Source organism: Balaenoptera borealis (assembly GCF_965194805.1).
Source record: "Balaenoptera borealis genome assembly, chromosome: 7".
Taxonomy (NCBI): domain Eukaryota; kingdom Metazoa; phylum Chordata; class Mammalia; order Artiodactyla; family Balaenopteridae; genus Balaenoptera; species Balaenoptera borealis.
This window is the reverse complement of record NC_138864.1, coordinates 2,535,682-2,555,090: the sequence shown is the minus strand read 5'-3', so window position 1 is coordinate 2,555,090 and position 19,409 is coordinate 2,535,682. Positions and strand designations below refer to the sequence as shown.

At 49.2% G+C, this 19,409-nt stretch overlaps 1 long non-coding RNA gene across 1 annotated transcript; it reads left to right on the top strand.

Annotated features, from left to right (window-relative positions):
• Nucleotides 1–304: 304 nt before the first annotated feature.
• On the top strand, nucleotides 305–18,062 carry LOC309631905. Its single transcript, XR_014246638.1, has 2 exons — nucleotides 305–761; nucleotides 17,923–18,062. It is a non-coding gene; the product is annotated as an uncharacterized lncRNA (long non-coding RNA).
• The last annotated feature ends 1,347 nt before the right edge of the window (nucleotides 18,063–19,409 follow it).

The following is a 19,409-nucleotide window of genomic DNA, read 5'->3' as shown; positions in this document are numbered from 1 at the left end:
TTTCAGGGCCTTAGTTAGCGAAAGTGTCAATGCCGGAATTGGAAGTAATGTCAGGGCTTACTTAGGGAGAGTGCCAGTCCCTGAGGTGGAAGTAGTATCAGGGCCTTAGTTAAGGACAGTGTCAGTGCCTGAGTTCGGAGTACTGTTAGGGCATATTTAGGGACAGTCTCAGTGCCTATTTTGGGAGTAGTGTCACGGCCTTAGTTAGTGACATTGTCAGTGCCTGAGTAAGGAGTAGTGTCCGGGCCTTAGTTAGGGACAGTGTCAGTTGCTTAGTTAGGAGTAGTGTCACGCCTAAGTAAGGGCCAGTGTCAGTGCCTGAGTCAGGAGTAGAGTCAGGGCCTAAGTTAGGGACAGGGTCAGTGCCTGAGATAGGAGTAGTGTTAGGGCCTTAGGTAGGAGTAGCATCAGTGCCTTCGTTTGGTATTGTATCAGCGCCTCAGTTAGGAATAGTTTCAGGGCCTTATTTAGGGACAGTGTTAGTGCCTGAGTTAGGAGTTGTGTCGGCCTTAGTTAGGGACCTTTTCAGGGCCTGAGTTAGGGGTAATGCCAGGGTCTTCCTTAAGTATTGTGTCAGCGCCTGAGTTAGGAATAATGTCAGGGCCTTAGTTAGGGACATTGTCAGGGCATGATTTAGGAGTTGTGTTAGGGCGTGAGCTATGAATAGTGTCAGGGCCTTAGTTAGTGACAGTGTCAGTGCTGAGTTTGGAGTAGTATCAGGGCCTTAGTTAGAGACAGTGTCAGGGCCTGAGTAAGGAGTAGTGTCTGGGCCTTAGTTAGGGACAGTGTCAGTGCCTGATTTAGGAGTAGTGTCAGAGGCTTTGTTAGGGACAGTGTCAGGGCCTGAGTTAAGAGTAGTGTCACAGCTTTAGTTAGGACCAGTGTCAGGGCCTTAGTTAAGTCCAACATCAGCGCCTATGATAGGAATCAGATCAGGACCTGTGTTACAGGTAATGTCAGGGCCTTATTTAAGAACAGTGCCAGGGCCTGAGTCCTGACTTACTCCTTACTCTCCTCACTAAGGGCTTTTGACACTACTGCTAATTCAGGCCCTGATAATGTCCCTAACTAAGGCCCTGACACTTTCCCTGGCTAAGGCCCTGAACTTCTCCTAAGTCAGGCCCTGATACTGTCCCTAACAATGGCCCTGACACTACACCTAACTGAGGCCCCGACATGATACCTAACAAAGGCTTTGTTGCTAGTCCAAACTAAAGCCCTAAAACTGGTCCTAACTAAGGCCTTGACACTAATCCTAACTCAGGCCCTAAAACTGTCCCTAACTAAGGCCCTGATAGTATGCCTAACTCAGGCCCTCATACGATTCCTAACAATGGCTCTGATGCTAGTCCAAACTAAGGCCCTGAAATTGGTCCTAAATAAGGCCTTGACACTAATCCTAACTCAGGCCCTAGCACTGTCCCTAACTAGGTCTCAGACAGTACACCTAAATCAGACCCTGACACTGTCCCTAAGCAAGGCCCTGACACTACTCCTAGCTCAGTCCCTTACACTGTACCTAACAAAGTCTCTGATGCTAGGCCTAACTCAGGCCCTGAAACCGTCTGTAACTAAGGCCCTGCTGCCATCACTATCAAAAGTCCTGACATTATCCTGAGCTAATATCCTGACCTATGTCTTTCCAAGGTCCTGAAACTGTCCCAAAGTAAGCCCTGACGCTGTCCCTAAGTGAAGACCTGAGGCTGTCCCTAACTCAGGCCCTGAAGCTTTCCTGAACTGAAGCCTTGAAGCTGTGACTAATTCACGCCCTGATCATGTACCTAACGAAGACCTTAATGCTGATCCAGCAAAGACGCTGATGCTGCTCCAAAGTCATGCCCTGACAGTGGGCCCAGCTAAGGGCCTGACGCTAAGCCTCACTCAGGCCCTGTCGCTCTCCCTAAGTCAGGCCCTGACACTGTCACTAACTAAGGCCCTGTCTCTACTCCTAATTCAGTCCCGTACATTGTATCTAACAAAGGCTCTGATGCTAGTCGTAACTCAGGGCCTGACACTGCCTCTATCTAAGGCCCTGCTGCCGTCAATATCTGAACACCTGATATTATCTGGAGCTAATAACCTGACCCATGTCTTACCAAGGTCCTGAAACTGTCCCAAAGTAAGCCCTGACGCTGTCCCTAAGTGAGGCCCTGAAGCTTTCCCTAACTAACTCAGGCCTTGATGCTGTGACTAACTCAGACCCTGATCATGTCTTTAACTAAGACCCTAAGGCTGATCCAACAGAGGCCCTGATGCTGCTCCTAAGTCATGCCCCGATAGTGTCCCCCACTAAGTGTCTGATGCTAGGCCTCACTCAGACCCTAACGCTCTCCCTAAGTCAGGCTCTGATGCTGTCCCTACCTGAAGCCCTAACACTGGTTCTGAATAAGGCCCTGAGAGTCTCCGTAACAAAGGTCTTCACACTATCCTTAGGTCATTTCCTGACACTATCCCTAGATGTTAAACTGACACGGTCACTAGCTAATGTCCTGCTTCTTATGCTAACTGAAGCCCTTAGGCTGTGCCTACCTCAGGCACTCAATTTAGTCCCAAGACCGTGAAACTGTCCCGAACTAAGGCCTAGATGCTCGCCCTGCATCCGGCCCTGACACTGTCCCTAACTAAGGCCCTAACACTATTGCTAACTGAGGATCTGACACTGGACCTATCAGAGGCCCGCTACTCCTAACTAACGCCTTGAAACTTTTCCTAACGTAGGCGCTGCTACCATCAATATCTAAAGTCCTGACATTATCCTGAGCTAATATCCTGACCCATGTCTTACCAAGGTCCTGAAGCTCTCCCAAAGTTAGCCCTGACACTGTCCCTAAGTGAGGCCCTGAGGCTGTCCCTCACAGAGGTCCTGATAATGTCTTTAACTAAACTCTAATGCTGATCTTACAGAGACCCTTATGTTGATCCTATGTCATGCCCTGACGCTGTCCGTAGCTAAAGCCCTGACTCTAGGCATCACTCAGGCCCTGTCGCTCTCCCTAAGTCAGGCTAAGACTCTGTCCCTACCTGAAGCCCTGACACTGGGCCTAAATTAGGCACTGATGCTCTAATTAGCTATGGTCTTGACACTATCCCTAGGTCATTTCCTCACACTATCCCTAGATCTTAACCTAAACTTGTCTTTAGCTATTGTCGAGCCTCTTATGCTAACTAAATCCCTGATGCTGTCTCTAACTAAGAGCCTGAAATTAGTCCCGAGGCCGTCAACCTGTCCCTAACTGAGGTTGGAGGCTCATCCTAACTGAGGCGCTGACACTGTCCCTAACTAAAGCCCTGACACTGCATCTAACTCAGTCCCTGACACTGTACTTTCCAAGGGCTCTGATGCTAGTCCTAACTCAGGCCCTGACACTGTCTCTAAGTGAGGCTCAGAATTTGCCCCTAATATAGGCCCTGCTGTCAGCAATAACTAAAAACTGGACACTAGCCTGAGTTAATATCCTGACATATTTCTAACCAAGGTCCTGACACTGTCCCTAAGAAAGCCCTGTCGCTGTCCCTATGTTAAGAACTGAGGCTGTCCCTAACTCAGGCCCTGAAGCTTTCCCTAACTGAGGCCTTGAAGCTGTGACTAAGTCAGGCCCTGATCATATCTGTAACAAAGACGCTAAGGCTGATCCAACAGAGGCGCTGATTCTGTTCCTAAGTCATGCCCTGACAGTGTCCTCAGCTAAGGGCCTGACGCTAGGCCTCACTCAGGCCCTGTCGCTCTCCCTAAGTCAGGCTCTGATGCTGTCCCTACCTGAAGCCCTGACACTGGTTCGAAATAAGGATCTGATACTCTCAGTAACTAAGGTTTTGACACTATGCTTAGGTCCTTTCCTGACACTATCCCTAGACCATAACCTGACCCTGTCCCTAGCAAATGTCGTGCCTCTTATGCTAACTACAGCCCTGCTGCTGTCCTTAACTAAGGGCCTAAAATTACTCTCGAGGCTGTGACCCTGTCCGTACCTAAGGCCTCGATGTTCGTCCTAATTCAGGGCCTGACACTCTCCCTAACTAAGGCCCTGCTGCCGTCAATATCTCAAGTCCTGACACTATCCTGAGCTAATTTCTTGACCCATCTCTTACCAAGGTCCTGAAACTGTCCCTAAGGAAGCCCTGATGCTGTCTCTAAGTGAGGCCTTGAGGCTGTCCCTAACAGAGGCCCTGATAATATCTTTCACATAGCCCCTGAGGCTGATCCTACCGTGGCTCTTATGCTGCTCCTAAGTCATGCCCTGACACTGTCTCTAGCTAAGGCCCTGACGCTAGGCCTCACTCAGGCCCTGTCCCACTCCCTAAGTCAGGCTCTGACGCTGTTCCTACCCGAAGCCCTGACACTCACTGCTCCTAAATTAGGTCCTGATGTGCTAAGTAACTAAGGTCTTGACACTATCCTTAGGTCATTTCCTGACACTCTCCCTAGACCTTAACCTAACCTTCTCTTTAGCTAATGTTGAGATTAGCTAAAGAGATTCTTTAGAACGAGATTCTTTCATCTTCTGAATATAGCGTTCTTCAAAACCTAATTTTTATGGTGTTACTAACATTAAACAAAATGTACTCAACTGCTGTGGAATATTCCTTCATAGGAGCGTGCATGGTTCACTTCTGCATCTGCTTGTGGTGGTGTTCAGGTTGCTTTCAGCTGTAGATCCCCTTATGCTAGCTAAATCCCTGATTCTGTCCCTAAATGAGGCCCTGAATTTAGGTCCGAGGCCGGGAACCTGTCCCTAACTGAGGCCTGGAGGCTCGTCCTAATGCAGGCCCTGACACTGTCCCTAACTAAGGCTCTGACACTACACCTAACTCAGTCACTGACACTGTACCTAACAAAGGCTCTGATGCTAGTCCTAACTTAGGCCCTGACACTGCCTCTAAGTAAGGCCCTGCTGCCGTCAATATCTCAACACCTGATATTATCCTGAGCTAATAGCCTGACCCATGTCTTACCAAGGTCCTGAAACTTTCCCAAAGTAAGCCCTGACGCTGTCCCTAAGTGAGGCCTTGAGGCTCTCCCTAAAGGAGGCCCTGATAATAGCTTTAACGAAGACCCTAATGCTGATCCTACAGAGGCCTTTATGCTGCTCCTAAGTCATGCCCTGATACTGTCCCTTACTCAGGCCCTGAAGATAGGCCTCACTTAGGCCCTGTTGCTGTACCTTAGTTAGGCTCTGATGCTGTCAGTACATCAAGCCCTGGCGCTGGTCCTGATTAAGGAACTCACGCTGTTGCTAACTAAGGCCCTGATGCTCTCAATAACTAAGGTCTTCTCGTTATCCCTTGGTCATTTCCTTTCACTGTCTCTGGCCTGGAACCTGACTCTGTCCCGAGATAATCTCCTGCATCTTATGCTAACTGAAACCCTAATGCTCTCCCTAACTAAGGCCCTGACTACTCCTAACTAAGGCCATGACACTGAATCTAACAAAGGCCCGGAATCTGTCCTTAATATAGGCCCTGCTGCCAGCAATAACTAAAATCCTGACACCCTCCTGAGCTAATATCCTGACCCATTTCTAACCAAGATCCTGACACTGTCCCTAACAAAGCCCTGTCGCTGTCTTTAAGTGTCTTAAGTGAAGACCTGAGGCTGTCTGTAACTCAGACCCTGAAGCTTTCCCTAACTGAGGCCTTGACGCTGTGACTAACTGGGGCTCCGGTCATGTCTTTAACTAAGAGCCTAAAGCTGATCCAACAAAGGCACTGATGCTGCTCCTAAATCATTCCCTGACAGTGTCCCCAGCTAAGGGCCTGACATTAGGCCTCACTCAGGCCCTGTCGCTCTCCCTAAGTCAGGCCCTGATGCTGTCCCTACCTGAAGCCCTAACACTGCTTCTGAATAAGTCCCTGAGAGTCTCAGTAACAAAGGTCTTCACACTATCCTTAGGTCATTTCCTGACACGATTCCAAGCCTTTACCCTAACCCTGTCCCGAGCTAATGTCCTACCTCTTATGCTAACTAAAGACCTTATGCTGTGCCTAATTCAGGCACTGAATTTAGTGCCAAGGCCGCTAGACTGTCCCTAACTCAGCTCGATGCCCTTATCGTCACAGTGTTCCATGACCACTGTCATCACAATGCTCCACGCCCTTGTCATCACAGTGCTCCATAACCCCTGTCATCACAATGCTCCATGACCTTTGTCATCGCAATGCTACATGCCATTGTCATCACAATGCTCCATGCCCTTGTCACACAATGCTCCATGACCCTTGTCTAAAATGCTACATGCCTGTGAAATCACAAAGCTCCATGACCCCTGTCATCACAAGTCTCCATGACTCTTGTCATCACAATGCTTCATGGCCCCTGTCATCACAATGTTCCAGGCCCCCTGTCATCACAATGAGCCATGACCCCTTTCATCACAATGCTCCAGGTCCGTTTTCATCACAAGGCTCCATGACCCCTGTCATCACAATGTTCCCTGGCCTTTGTCATCACAGTTCTCCATGGCCCCTGTAATCACAGTGCTCCATGACAACGTTCATCACATTGCTCCATGACCACTGTCATCATAATGCCACATGAGCCCTGTCATCACAATGCTCCATGGCCCTTGTCATCACAATGCTCCATGAGCCTTGTAATCAAAATGCTCCTTGACCCTTTCATCACAATGTTACAGTACCCCTTTCTTCACAATGCTCCATGCCGCTGGTCACCGCAATGCTCCATGACCTCTGTCATCACAATGCTCCATGTCCCTTGTCATTAAAATGCTCCATGGCCCCTGTCATCACAATGCTGCATGATCCTTATAATCTCAATGCTCCATGGTCCTCGTCATCACAAATCTCCACGCATTTGTCATCACAATGCTCCATGACCCCTGTCATCCCAATGCTCCATAGCACTTTTCATCACAATGCTCCATGACCACTTTTATCACCATGTTCCATGACCACTTTCATCACAATGCTCCATGACCACCTTCATCACAATGCCCCATGACCCCTGTAATCCAAATGCTCCATGGCCCTTGTCACCACAATGCTCCAGGACCCGTCATCACAATTCTCCATGGCCCTTGTCATCACAGTGCTCCATGGCGCTTGTCATCACAATGATCCAGAGCCTTAGTGCTTGAGTTGGGAGTAGTATCATTGCCTCAGTTAGGGACACTGTCATTGCCTGAATTGGGAGTAGTGTCAGAGCCTTAGTTAGGGACAGCGCCAGGGCGAGTTGGGAGTAGTGCCAGTGCCGTAGTTAGGGACAGCGCCAGTGCTTGCGTTGGGAGTAGTGTCAGGGCCATAGATAGGGGCAGTGTCAGTGGCTGAGATGGGAATAGTGTCAGGGCCTTAGTTACGGACATTGTCAGTGCCTAAGTTGGGATTTTTGTCAGGGTCTTTATTATGGACAGTGTCAGGGCCTGAGTTAAGAGTAGTGTCAAGGCCTTAATTTGGAAGAGTGTCAGTGTCTCAGTTTGGAGTAGTGTCAGACCCTTAGTTAGGAACAGCGTCAGTGCCTGAGTTGGGAGTAGTGACATGGCCTAAGTGATGGACAGTGTCAGGGTCTGAGTTAGGAATAGTCTCAGGACCTTAGTTAGGGAGAGTGTCAGTGACTGTGTTAGGAATAGTGTCAGGGCCTAAGTTAGGAGTAGTCTGAGACCGGTAGTTAGGAACAGTGTCAGGGCCTGAGTTGTGAGTAGTTTCAGGGCCTTAGTTAGAAAAAGTGTCAGTGCTGGATTTGGAAGTTATGTCAGGGTCTTAATTAGGGACAGTGTCAGTGCCTGGGTTGGGAGTAGTGTCAGAGACTTAGTTAGGGACAGCGTCAGTGCCTGAGTTGGGAGTAGTGTCAGGGCCTTACTTAGGGACAGCGTCATTGCCTTAGTTAGGAGTAGTGTGATGGCGGTAGTGTGGGACAGTCTCAGTGCCAGAGTTGGTGGTAGTGGCAGGCCTTTGTTAGGGACTGTGCCAGGGCCTGAGTTAAGAGTAGTGTCAAGTCCTTAGTTAGGGACAGTGTTAGTGCCTGAGTTGAGAGTAATGTCAAGGCCTTAGTTAGGGACAATGTCAGTGCCTAGTTTGGGAGTAGTGTCAGGGCCTTAGTTAGGGACAGTGTCAGTGCCTGAGTTGGGAGTACTGTCAGGGCGTATTTTGGGACAGTCTCAGTGCCTATGTTGGGATTAGTGTCAGGGCCTTTGTTAGGAACAATGTCAGTGCCTGAGTTGGGAGTTGTGTCAGGACATTAGTAAGGGACAGTGTCAGTGCCTGAGTTAGGAGAAGTGTCAGGGCTGTAGTTAGGGATAGTGTCAGTGCCTGAGTTGGAGGTAGTGTCAGGGCCTTAGGGACAGTGTCAGTGGTTGAGATGGGAGTAGTGTCACGGTCTTAGTTAGGGAGAGTGACAGCGCTTGAGTTGGGAATAGTGTCAGGGTCTTTGTTAGGGACAGTGTCAGGGTATTAGTTAAGAGTAGTGTCAGGGCCTTTGTTAGGGAGAGTGTCAGTGTCTGAGTTGGTAGTAGTGTCAGACCCTTAGTTAGGGACAGCGTCAGTGTCTGAGTTAGGAATAGTGCCAGAGCCTAAGTTATGGACAGTGCCAGGGCCTGAGTTAGGAGTAGTCTGAGACCGGTAGTTAGTAACAGTGTAAGGGCCTGGGTTGTGAATAGTTTCAGGGCCTTAGTTAGCGAAAGTGTCAATGCCGGAATTGGAAGTAATGTCAGGGCTTACTTAGGGAGAGTGCCAGTCCCTGAGGTGGAAGTAGTATCAGGGCCTTAGTTAAGGACAGTGTCAGTGCCTGAGTTCGGAGTACTGTTAGGGCATATTTAGGGACAGTCTCAGTGCCTATTTTGGGAGTAGTGTCACGGCCTTAGTTAGTGACATTGTCAGTGCCTGAGTAAGGAGTAGTGTCCGGGCCTTAGTTAGGGACAGTGTCAGTTGCTTAGTTAGGAGTAGTGTCACGGCCTAAGTAAGGGCCAGTGTCAGTGCCTGAGTCAGGAGTAGAGTCAGGGCCTAAGTTAGGGACAGGGTCAGTGCCTGAGATAGGAGTAGTGTTAGGGCCTTAGGTAGGAGTAGCATCAGTGCCTTCGTTTGGTATTGTATCAGCGCCTCAGTTAGGAATAGTTTCAGGGCCTTATTTAGGGACAGTGTTAGTGCCTGAGTTAGGAGTTGTGTCGGCCTTAGTTAGGGATCTTTTCAGGGCCTGAGTTAGGGGTAATGGCAGGGTCTTCCTTAAGTATTGTGTCAGCGCCTGAGTTAGGAATAATGTCAGGGCCTTAGTTAGGGACATTGTCAGGGCATGATTTAGGAGTTGTGTTAGGGCGTGAGCTATGAATAGTGTCAGGGCCTTAGTTAGTGACAGTGTCAGTGCTGAGTTTGGAGCAGTGTCTGGGCCTTAGTTAGGGACAGTGTCAGGGCCTGATTTAGGAGTAGTGTCAGAGGCTTTGTTAGGGACAGTGTCAGGGCCTGAGTTAAGAGTAGTGTCACAGCTTTAGTTAGGACCAGTGTCAGGGCCTTAGTTAAGTCCAACATCAGCGCCTATGATAGGAATCAGATCAGGACCTGTGTTACAGGTAATGTCAGGGCCTTATTTAAGAACAGTGCCAGGGCCTGAGTCCTGACTTACTCCTTACTCTCCTCACTAAGGGCTTTTGACACTACTGTTAATTCAGGCCGTGATAATGTCCCTAACTAAGGCCCTGACACTTTCCCTGGCTAAGGCCCTGAACTTCTCCTAAGTCAGGCCCTGATACTGTCCCTAACAATGGCCCTGACACTACACCTAACTGAGGCCCCGACATGATACCTAACAAAGGCTTTGTTGCTAGTCCAAACTAAAGCCCTAAAACTGGTCCTAACTAAGGCCTTGACACTAATCCTAACTCAGGCCCTAAAACTGTCCCTAACTAAGGCCCTGATAGTATGCCTAACTCAGGCCCTCATACGATTCCTAACAATGGCTCTGATGCTAGTCCAAACTAAGGCCCTGAAATTGGTCCTAAATAAGGCCTTGACACTAATCCTAACTCAGGCCCTAGCACTGTCCCTAACTAGGTCTCAGACAGTACACCTAAATCAGACCCTGACACTGTCCCTAAGCAAGGCCCTGACACTACTCCTAACTCAGTCCCTTACACTGTACCTAACAAAGTCTCTGATGCTAGGCCTAACTAAGGCCCTGAAACCGTCTGTAACTAAGGCCCTGCTGCCATCACTATCAAAAGTCCTGACATTATCCTGAGCTAATATCCTGACCTTGTCTTTCCAAGGTCCTGAAACTGTCCCAAAGTAAGCCCTGACGCTGTCCCTAAGTGAAGACCTGAGGCTGTCCCTAACTCAGGCCCTGAAGCTTTCCTGAACTGAAGCCTTGAAGCTGTGACTAATTCACGCCCTGATCATGTACCTAACGAAGACCTTAATGCTGATCCAGCAAAGACGCTGATGCTGCTCCAAAGTCATGCCCTGACAGTGGGCCCAGCTAAGGGCCTGACGCTAAGCCTCACTCAGGCCCTGTCGCTCTCCCTAAGTCAGGCCCTGACACTGTCACTAACTAAGGCCCTGTCTCTACTCCTAATTCAGTCCCGTACATTGTATCTAACAAAGGCTCTGATGCTAGTCGTAACTCAGGGCCTGACACTGCCTCTATCTAAGGCCCTGCTGCCGTCAATATCTGAACACCTGATATTATCCGGAGCTAATAACCTGACCCATGTCTTACCAAGGTCCTGAAACTGTCCCAAAGTAAGCCCTGACGCTGTCCCTAAGTGAGGCCCTGAAGCTTTCCCTAACTAACTCAGGCCTTGATGCTGTGACTAACTCAGACCCTGATCATGTCTTTAACTAAGACCCTAAGGCTGATCCAACAGAGGCCCTGATGCTGCTCCTAAGTCATGCCCCGATAGTGTCCCCCACTAAGTGTCTGATGCTAGGCCTCACTCAGACCCTAACGCTCTCCCTAAGTCAGGCTCTGATGCTGTCCCTACCTGAAGCCCTAACACTGGTTCTGAATAAGGCCCTGAGAGTCTCCGTAACAAAGGTCTTCACACTATCCTTAGGTCATTTCCTGACACTATCCCTAGATGTTAAACTGACACGGTCACTAGCTAATGTCCTGCTTCTTATGCTAACTGAAGCCCTTAGGCTGTGCCTACCTCAGGCACTCAATTTAGTCCCAAGACCATGAAACTGTCCCGAACTAAGGCCTAGATGCTCGCCCTACATCCGGCCCTGACACTGTCCCTAACTAAGGCCCTAACACTATTGCTAACTGAGGATCTGACACTGGACCTATCAGAGGCCCGCTACTCCTAACTAACGCCTTGAAACTTTTCCTAACGTAGGCGCTGCTACCATCAATATCTAAAGTCCTGACATTATCCTGAGCTAATATCCTGACCCATGTCTTACCAAGGTCCTGAAGCTCTCCCAAAGTTAGCCCTGACACTGTCCCTAAGTGAGGCCCTGAGGCTGTCCCTCACAGAGGTCCTGATAATGTCTTTAACTAAACTCTAATGCTGATCTTACAGAGACCCTTATGTTGATCCTATGTCATGCCCTGACGCTGTCCGTAGCTAAAGCCCTGACTCTAGGCATCACTCAGGCCCTGTCGCTCTCCCTAAGTCAGGCTAAGACTCTGTCCCTACCTGAAGCCCTGACACTGGGCCTAAATTAGGCACTGATGCTCTAATTAGCTATGGTCTTGACACTATCCCTAGGTCATTTCCTCACACTATCCCTAGATCTTAACCTAAACTTGTCTTTAGCTATTGTCGAGCCTCTTATGCTAACTAAATCCCTGATGCTGTCTCTAACTAAGAGCCTGAAATTAGTCCCGAGGCCGTCAACCTGTCCCTAACTGAGGTTGGAGGCTCATCCTAACTGAGGCGCTGACACTGTCCCTAACTAAAGCCCTGACACTGCATCTAACTCAGTCCCTGACACTGTACTTTCCAAGGGCTCTGATGCTAGTCCTAACTCAGGCCCTGACACTGTCTCTAAGTGAGGCTCAGAATTTGCCCCTAATATAGGCCCTGCTGTCAGCAATAACTAAAAACTGGACACTAGCCTGAGTTAATATCCTGACATATTTCTAACCAAGGTCCTGACACTGTCCCTAAGAAAGCCCTGTCGCTGTCCCTATGTTAAGAACTGAGGCTGTCCCTAACTCAGGCCCTGAAGCTTTCCCTAACTGAGGCCTTGAAGCTGTGACTAAGTCAGGCCCTGATCATATCTGTAACAAAGACGCTAAGGCTGATCCAACAGAGGCGCTGATTCTGTTCCTAAGTCATGCCCTGACAGTGTCCTCAGCTAAGGGCCTGACGCTAGGCCTCACTCAGGCCCTGTCGCTCTCCCTAAGTCAGGCTCTGATGCTGTCCCTACCTGAAGCCCTGACACTGGTTCGAAATAAGGATCTGATACTCTCAGTAACTAAGGTTTTGACACTATGCTTAGGTCCTTTCCTGACACTATCCCTAGACCATAACCTGACCCTGTCCCTAGCAAATGTCGTGCCTCTTATGCTAACTACAGCCTTGCTGCTGTCCTTAACTAAGGGCCTAAAATTACTCTCGAGGCTGTGACCCTGTCCGTACCTAAGGCCTCGATGTTCGTCCTAATTCAGGGCCTGACACTCTCCCTAACTAAGGCCCTGCTGCCGTCAATATCTCAAGTCCTGACACTATCCTGAGCTAATTTCTTGACCCATCTCTTACCAAGGTCCTGAAACTGTCCCTAAGGAAGCCCTGATGCTGTCTCTAAGTGAGGCCTTGAGGCTGTCCCTAACAGAGGCCCTGATAATATCTTTCACATAGCCCCTGAGGCTGATCCTACCGTGGCTCTTATGCTGCTCCTAAGTCATGCCCTGACACTGTCTCTAGCTAAGGCCCTGACGCTAGGCCTCACTCAGGCCCTGTCCCACTCCCTAAGTCAGGCTCTGACGCTGTTCCTACCCGAAGCCCTGACACTCACTGCTCCTAAATTAGGTCCTGATGTGCTAAGTAACTAAGGTCTTGACACTATCCTTAGGTCATTTCCTGACACTCTCCCTAGACCTTAACCTAACCTTCTCTTTAGCTAATGTCGAGATTAGCTAAAGAGATTCTTTAGAACGAGATTCTTTCATCTTCTGAATATAGCGTTCTTCAAAACCTAATTTTTATGGTGTTACTAACATTAAACAAAATGTACTCAACTGCTGTGGAATATTCCTTCATAGGAGCGTGCATGGTTCACTTCTGCATCTGCTTGTGGTGGTGTTCAGGTTGCTTTCAGCTGTAGATCCCCTTATGCTAGCTAAATCCCTGATTCTGTCCCTAAATGAGGCCCTGAATTTAGGTCCGAGGCCGGGAACCTGTCCCTAACTGAGGCCTGGAGGCTCGTCCTAATGCAGGCCCTGACACTGTCCCTGACTAAGGCTCTGACACTACACCTAACTCAGTCACTGACACTGTACCTAACAAAGGCTCTGATGCTAGTCCTAACTTAGGCCCTGACACTGCCTCTAAGTAAGGCCCTGCTGCCGTCAATATCTCAACACCTGATATTATCCTGAGCTAATAGCCTGACCCATGTCTTACCAAGGTCCTGAAACTTTCCCAAAGTAAGCCCTGACGCTGTCCCTAAGTGAGGCCTTGAGGCTCTCCCTAAAGGAGGCCCTGATAATAGCTTTAACGAAGACCCTAATGCTGATCCTACAGAGGCCTTTATGCTGCTCCTAAGTCATGCCCTGATACTGTCCCTTACTCAGGCCCTAAAGATAGGCCTCACTTAGGCCCTGTTGCTGTACCTTAGTTAGGCTCTGATGCTGTCCGTACATCAAGCCCTGGCGCTGGTCCTGATTAAGGCGCTCACTCTGCTGCTAACTAAGGCCCTGATGCTCTCAATAACTAAGGTCTTCTCGTTATCCCTTGGTCATTTCCTTTCACTGTCTCTGGCCTGGAACCTGACTCTGTCCCGAGATAATCTCCTGCATCTTATGCTAACTGAAACCCTAATGCTCTCCCTAACTAAGGCCCTGACTACTCCTAACTAAGGCCATGACACTGAATCTAACAAAGGCCCGGAATCTGTCCTTAATATAGGCCCTGCTGCCAGCAATAACTAAAATCCTGACACCCTCCTGAGCTAATATCCTGACCCATTTCTAACCAAGGTCCTGACACTGTCCCTAAGAAAGCCCTGTCGCTGTCTTTAAGTGAAGACTTGAGGCTGTCTGTAACTCGGACCCTGAAGCTTTCCCTCACTGAGGCGTTGACGCTGTGACTAACTGGGGCTCCGGTCATGTCTTTAACTAAGAGCCTAAAGCTGATCCAACAAAGGCACTGATGCTGCTCCTAAGTCATTCCCTGAGAGTGTCCCCAGCTAAGGGCCTGACATTAGGCCTCACTCAGGCCCTGTCGCTCTCCCTAAGTCAGGCCCTGATGCTGTCCCTACCTGAAGCCCTAACACTGCTTCTGAATAAGTCCCTGAGAGTCTCAGTAACAAAGGTCTTCACACTATCCTTAGGTCATTTCCTGACACGATTCCAAGCCTTTACCCTAACCCTGTCCCGAGCTAATGTCCTACCTCTTATGCTAACTAAACACCTTATGCTGTGCATAATTCAGGCACTGAATTTAGTGCCACGGCCGCTAGACTGTCCCTAACTCGGCTCGATGCCCTTATCGTCACAGTGTTCCATTACCACTGTCATCACAATGCTCCACGCCCTTGTCATCACAGTGCTCCATAATCCCTGTCATCACAATGCTCCATGACCTTTGTCATCGCAATGCTACATGCCATTGTCATCACAATGCTCCATGCCCTTGTCACACAATGCTCCATGACCCTTGTCTAAAATGCTACATGCCTGTGAAATCACAATGCTTCATGGCCCCTGTCATCACAATGTTCCAGGCCCCCTGTCATCACAATGAGCCATGACCCCTTTCATCACAATGCTCCAGGTCCGTTTTCATCACAAGGCTCCATGACCCCTGTCATCACAATGTTCCCTGGCCTTTGTCATCACAGTTCTCCATGGCCCCTGTAATCACAGTGCTCCATGACAACGTTCATCACATTGCTCCATGACCACTGTCATCATAATGCCACATGAGCCCTGTCATCACAATGCTCCATGGCCCTTGTCATCACAATGCTCCATGAGCCTTGTAATCAAAATGCTCCTTGACCCTTTCATCACAATGTTACAGTACCCCTTTCTTCACAATGCTCCATGCCGCTGGTCACCACAATGCTCCATGACCTCTGTCATCACAATGCTCCATGTCCCTTGTCATTAAAATGCTCCATGGCCCCTGTCATCACAATGCTGCATGATCCTTATAATCTCAATGCTCCATGGTCCTCGTCATCACAGATCTCCACGCATTTGTCATCACAATGCTCCATGACCCCTGTCATCCCAATGCTCCATAGCACTTTTCATCACAATGCTCCATGACCACTTTTATCACCATGTTCCATGACCACTTTCATCACAATGCTCCATGACCACTTTCATCACAATGCCCCATGACCCCTGTAATCCAAATGCTCCATGGCCCTTGTCACCACAATGCTCCAGGACCCGTCATCACAATTCTCCATGGCCCTTGTCATCACAGTGCTCCATGGCGCTTGTCATCACAATGATCCAGAGCCTTAGTGCTTGAGTTGGGAGTAGTATCATTGCCTCAGTTAGGGACACTGTCATTGCCTGAATTGGGAGTAGTGTCAGAGCCTTAGTTAGGGACAGCGCCAGGGCGAGTTGGGAGTAGTGCCAGTGCCGTAGTTAGGGACAGCGCCAGTGCTTGCGTTGGGAGTAGTGTCAGGGCCATAGATAGGGGCAGTGTCAGTGGCTGAGATGGGAATAGTGTCAGGGCCTTAGTTACGGACATTGTCAGTGCCTAAGTTGGGATTTTTGTCAGGGTCTTTATTATGGACAGTGTCAGGGCCTGAGTTAAGAGTAGTGTCAAGGCCTTAATTTGGAAGAGTGTCAGTGTCTCAGTTTGGAGTAGTGTCAGACCCTTAGTTAGGAACAGCGTCAGTGCCTGAGTTGGGAGTAGTGACATGGCCTAAGTGATGGACAGTGTCAGGGTCTGAGTTAGGAATAGTCTCAGGACCTTAGTTAGGGAGAGTGTCAGTGACTGTGTTAGGAATAGTGTCAGGGCCTAAGTTAGGAGTAGTCTGAGACCGGTAGTTAGGAACAGTGTCAGGGCCTGAGTTGTGAGTAGTTTCAGGGCCTTAGTTAGAAAAAGTGTCAGTGCCGGATTTGGAAGTTATGTCAGGGTCTTAATTAGGGACAGTGTCAGTGCCTGGGTTGGGAGTAGTGTCAGAGACTTAGTTAGGGACAGCGTCAGTGCCTGAGTTGGGAGTAGTGTCAGGGCCTTACTTAGGGACAGCGTCATTGCCTTAGTTAGGAGTAGTGTGATGGCGGTAGTGTGGGACAGTCTCAGTGCCAGAGTTGGTGGTAGTGGCAGGCCTTTGTTAGGGACTGTGCCAGGGCCTGAGTTAAGAGTAGTGTCAAGTCCTTAGTTAGGGACAGTGTTAGTGCCTGAGTTGAGAGTAATGTCAAAGCCTTAGTTAGGGACAATGTCAGTGCCTAGTTTGGGAGTAGTGTCAGGGCCTTAGTTAGGGACAGTGTCAGTGCCTGAGTTGGGAGTACTGTCAGGGCGTATTTCGGGACAGTCTCAGTGCCTATGTTGGGATTAGTGTCAGGACCTTTGTTAGGAACAATGTCAGTGCCTGAGTTGGGAGTTGTGTCAGGACATTAGTAAGGGACAGTGTCAGTGCCTGAGTTAGGAGAAGTGTCAGGGCTGTAGTTAGGGATAGTGTCAGTGCCTGAGTTGGAGGTAGTGTCAGGGACTTAGGGACAGTGTCAGTGGCTGAGATGGGAGTAGTGTCACGGTCTTAGTTAGGGAGAGTGACAGCGCTTGAGTTGGGAATAGTGTCAGGGTCTTTGTTAGGGACAGTGTCAGGGTATTAGTTAAGAGTAGTGTCAGGGCCTTTGTTAGGGAGAGTGTCAGTGTCTGAGTTGGTAGTAGTGTCAGACCCTTAGTTAGGGACAGCGTCAGTGTCTGAGTTAGGAATAGTGCCAGAGCCTAAGTTATGGACAGTGCCAGGGCCTGAGTTAGGAGTAGTCTGAGACCGGTAGTTAGTAACAGTGTAAGGGCCTGAGTTGTGAATAGTTTCAGGGCCTTAGTTAGCGAAAGTGTCAATGCCGGAATTGGAAGTAATGTCAGGGCTTACTTAGGGAGAGTGCCAGTCCCTGAGGTGGAAGTAGTATCAGGGCCTTAGTTAAGGACAGTGTCAGTGCCTGAGTTCGGAGTACTGTTAGGGCATATTTAGGGACAGTCTCAGTGCCTATTTTGGGAGTAGTGTCACGGCCTTAGTTAGTGACATTGTCAGTGCCTGAGTAAGGAGTAGTGTCCGGGCCTTAGTTAGGGACAGTGTCAGTTGCTTAGTTAGGAGTAGTGTCACGGCCTAAGTAAGGGCCAGTGTCAGTGCCTGAGTCAGGAGTAGAGTCAGGGCCTAAGTTAGGGACAGGGTCAGTGCCTGAGATAGGAGTAGTGTTAGGGCCTTAGGTAGGAGTAGCATCAGTGCCTTCGTTTGGTATTGTATCAGCGCCTCAGTTAGGAATAGTTTCAGGGCCTTATTTAGGGACAGTGTTAGTGCCTGAGTTAGGAGTTGTGTCGGCCTTAGTTAGGGATCTTTTCAGGGCCTGAGTTAGGGGTAATGGCAGGGTCTTCCTTAAGTATTGTGTCAGCGCCTGAGTTAGGAATAATGTCAGGGCCTTAGTTAGGGACATTGTCAGGGCATGATTTAGGAGTTGTGTTAGGGCGTGAGCTATGAATAGTGTCAGGGCCTTAGTTAGTGACAGTGTCAGTGCTGAGTTTGGAGTAGTGTCTGGGCCTTAGTTAGGGACAGGGTCAGGGCCTGATTTAGGAGTAGTGTCAGAGGCTTTGTTAGGGACAGTGTCAGGGCCTGAGTAAGGAGTAGTGTCTGGGCCTTAGTTAGGGACAGTGTCAGTGCCTGATTTAGGAGTAGTGTCAGAGGCTTTGTTAGGGACAGTGTCAGGGCCTGAGTTAAGAGTAGTGTCACAGCTTTAGTTAGGACCAGTGTCAGGGCCTTAGTTAAGTCCAACATCAGCGCCTATGATAGGAATCAGATCAGGACCTGTGTTACAGGTAATGTCAGGGCCTTATTTAAGAACAGTGTCAGGGCCTGAGTCCTGACTTACTCCTTACTCTCCTCACTAAGGGCTTTTGACACTACTGTTAATTCAGGCCCTGATAATGTCCCTAACTAAGGCCCTGACACTTTCCCTGGCTAAGGCCCTGAACTTCTCCTAAGTCAGGCCCTGATACTGTCCCTAACAATGGCCCTGACACTACACCTAACTGAGGCCCCGACATGATACCTAACAAAGGCTTTGTTGCTAGTCCAAACTAAAGCCCTAAAACTGGTCCTAACTAAGGCCTTGACACTAATCCTAACTCAGGCCCTAAAACTGTCCCTAACTAAGGCCCTGATAGTATGCCTAACTCAGGCCCTCATACGATTCCTAACAATGGCTCTGATGCTAGTCCAAACTAAGGCCCTGAAATTGGTCCTAAATAAGGCCTTGACACTAATCCTAAATCACGCCCTAGCACTGTCCCTAACTAGGTCTCAGACAGTACACCTAAATCAGACCCTGACACTGTCCCTAAGCAAGGCCCTGACACTACTCCTAACTCAGTCCCTTACACTGTACCTAACAAAGTCTCTGATGCTAGGCCTAACTAAGGCCCTGAAACCGTCTGTAACTAAGGCCCTGCTGCCATCACTATCAAAAGTCCTGACATTATCCTGAGCTAATATCCTGACCTTGTCTTTCCAAGGTCCTGAAACTGTCCCAAAGTAAGCCCTGACGCTGTCCCTAAGTGAAGACCTGAGGCTGTCCCTAACTCAGGCCCTGAAGCTTTCCTGAACTGAAGCCTTGAAGCTGTGACTAATTCACGCCCTGATCATGTACCTAACGAAGACCTTAATGCTGATCCAGCAAAGACGCTGATGCTGCTCCAAAGTCATGCCCTGACAGTGGGCCCAGCTAAGGGCCTGACGCTAAGCCTCACTCAGGCCCTGTCGCTCTCCCTAAGTCAGGCCCTGACACTGTCACTAACTAAGGCCCTGACTCTACTCCTAATTCAGTCCCGTACATTGTATCTAACAAAGGCTCTGATGCTAGTCGTAACTCAGGGCCTGACACTGCCTCTATCTAAGGCCCTGCTGCCGTCAATATCTGAACACCTGATATTATCCGGAGCTAATAACCTGACCCATGTCTTACCAAGGTCCTGAAACTGTCCCAAAGTAAGCCCTGACGCTGTCCCTAAGTGAGGCCCTGAAGCTTTCCCTAACTAACTCAGGCCTTGATGCTGTGACTAACTCAGACCCTGATCATGTCTTTAACTAAGACCCTAAGGCTGATCCAACAGAGGCCC